Source organism: Canis lupus, chromosome 3 (genome assembly GCF_003254725.2).
Source record: "Canis lupus dingo isolate Sandy chromosome 3, ASM325472v2, whole genome shotgun sequence".
Lineage (NCBI taxonomy): Eukaryota > Metazoa > Chordata > Mammalia > Carnivora > Canidae > Canis > Canis lupus.
Window position 1 is genome coordinate 47,358,803 of NC_064245.1, and position 2,964 is coordinate 47,361,766.

At 40.7% G+C, this 2,964-nt stretch overlaps 1 pseudogene; it reads right to left on the minus strand.

Annotated features, from left to right (window-relative positions):
* Nucleotides 1-702: 702 nt before the first annotated feature.
* LOC112653823 (60 kDa heat shock protein, mitochondrial-like) lies at nt 703-2,647 on the minus strand (annotated as a pseudogene).
* Between the last annotated feature and the right edge of the window lie 317 nt (nt 2,648-2,964).

Consider the following 2,964-nt stretch of genomic DNA (forward strand, 5'->3'; position numbering starts at 1 on the left):
CTGTTAAGTTTATTATAATTACTGGTTTATTCAGATTTTTTTTCTGAATAAAAAAAAATTTACTGATTTTTTTGCCTTACTAATATTCTACTGTATTTCTTTTACTTTTTCTGTTTGCTCCTCTACTACCTCCCTTTCTTCCTTCTTTTGGATGATAGATGGTTTTGTTTTCCCGCTTATTCTAGTGCCTCCCACCCCCAAATATTTTGGAGATTCTGTGTCTATATAAGAATATATATTTTTTATATTTTATTTTTAAAATGTTTTATTTATTTATTTATTTTTGTGGGAGAGAGAGAGTGAGAGAGAGAGAAAGATCACAAGCAGGGGTAGGGGCAGAGGGAGAAGCAGATTCCCACTGAGCAGGGAGCCTGATGCAGGGCTCCATCCCAGGACTCTGTGATCATGACCCAAGCCCAAGGCAGACCCTTCACCAACTGAGCTACCTAGGCATCCGAATATCTGTTCTTTTAGTGGTTACTCCGGATATTCTGATGTATATAAGAAACAAAATTTAAGATTTGTTAAGCAACAAAAATTCAACTAAGTAAATATGAAGATGTAATTGGCCTTATTATTATTTTTTTTCAGGAATGTACAAATGTCTTTTTATTCAAAAAATACAAAATAAATTATCTGTAGGCATGGACAATGATGCAGTAAACCATTATATGTTGTCAACTGAAACCAGTAACTGATGGTTATAGCGATTCTTAAACATCAGCCAGTCTTTTCTTTAGTCATTTCCTTCAACTGACTTCTCTGAAGTTATGGTTGAGGAACCCAGCCTTGAGCTTCCTCTCACAGTTCATTAAGAATGGTAAAGCACTATTCTAGGAATCAAAACATGCCACCTCACATACCACCTCCCATTCCACCCATTCCACCCATTCCTGGGTCCTTCTCTTCTTTAGGAATTTCGGTGACTACAACAGAGAGGCCACTCCAGCAGCATCCAATAAAGCAATTCTTACCACCTTAGTTGGATCAATGATTCCTTTTTCCACCATATTCACAAAAGCATAGCATCATAACCAACTTCTGAGGAACTCTGCATAATTTTCTCAACTATCAATGATCCTTCAACACCTGCATTCTTAGCAATGGTCATTGCAGGAATTTTGAGTGTTCTCTTAATAATTTCGATACCAATTCTTTGATCTTCATTAGCTGGAGTTATTGAATCTAAGGCTGGAATGCATCGAAGCAGGGCACAACCCCCTCCAGAACAATGCCTTCTTCAACAGCAGCTCTTGTGGCATTGAGGGCATCTGTAACTCTTTCTTTTCATTCACTTCAACATCACTTATCCCACCAACCTTCAACACAGCTACTCCATCTGAGAGTTTTGCCAGACATTCATTCAGCTTTTCCTTTTCATATTCACTATTTGTGATATCTAACTGCTCAATGATTTCTTGAATACGTTTTTCAATTTGAGCCTTGTCACCTTTTCCTTTTAAAAGCATGGCATCATCTTTGGTCACAATGACCTCTCCAACTTTTCCCAAGTCATGAGGCTGAACATCTTTGAGATTTAGAGTCAATCCTTCTTCCCCACACACTGCACCATGAGCAGCAATAGCCATATCTTTAAGCAGCTTTGTCACCAAAACCTGGAGCTTTGACTGCCACAACCTGAAGACCAACTTTTACCCTATTTAAAACAAGTGTATTCAGAGCTTCTCCATAAACATCTTCAGCAGGAATTTTGAGTGTTCTCTTAATAATTTCGATACCAATTCTTTGATCTTCATTAGCTGGACTTTTGAATCCAAGGCTGGAATGCACCGAAGCAGGGCACAGTGACCTGGGGCTTATGGTGACCTTGGTCAATTATGACCAAGGGCTTATGGTGAGCATTGGCAATTTCAAGAGCAGATACAATGGACTGGACACTAGAATCTTCTTCTCACTCAATAGAACATAGGCATCTTGGAATTCACATTTCTGACCTTTTGATGTATTAATAAAGTATGGAGAAATATAACCTCGATCAAACTTCATGCCTTCAGTAATTTCTAATTCATCATTCAGTGTTTTTCCATCTTTTACTGTGATGACACCCTTTCTTCCAACCTTTTTCATTGCATCAGAAATGATGTTGCCAATTTCTTTGTCTCCATTTGCAGAAATCGTAGCAACCTGAGCAATTTCTCCAGGGGTTGTCACGGGTTTAGACTGCTTCTTAAGTTCAGCAATTACAGCATCAACAGCTAACATCACACCTCTCCTGATTTCCACAGGATTAGCACCTTTGCTAATCTTCTCGAAGCCTTCCTTGGCAATAGAGCGTACCAAGACAGTAGCAGTAGTGGTGCCATCCCCAGCCTCTTCGTTTGTGTTATTGGCAACATCTTGAACAAGTTTAGCGCCAATATTTTTATATTTGTCTTTGAAGTCAATTGACTTTGCTACGGTCACACCATGCTTTGTTACATTGGGACTTCCCCAACTCTGTTCAATAATCACTGTTTTTCCCCATAGTAACGGCTACAGCATTGGCTAAGAGATCTACACCGTGAAGCATTAAGGCTCAGGCATCGGCACCAAATTTTACATCCTTGGCATAGGCCCGAGTGAGATGAGGAGCCAGGACTCTGGACACTGGCCTGATCTGGCGGAGGACTGAGGGTAATTGAAGCATTTCTGCTGGACGGCAGCGGAGCGAGCGGGCGGCGAGGCAGGCAGCCGGCGGCGACTGAGGGGCTGTAATTGACCTTATTAAGTGATTCATGAATTGGGTAGCATCTTATCCAGCAAGTAGGGGGAAATCCAAGGAGTTGTACAAAATGGATTTTTTTTTAAGATTTTATTTATTTATTCATGAGACACACACACACACACAACACACACACACAGAGGCAGAGACACAGGCAGAGCTCGGAGAAGCAGGCTCCTTACAGAGTACCCAATGTGAGACTTGATCTCGGGACTCCAGGATCGCGCCCTGAGCTGAAGGCA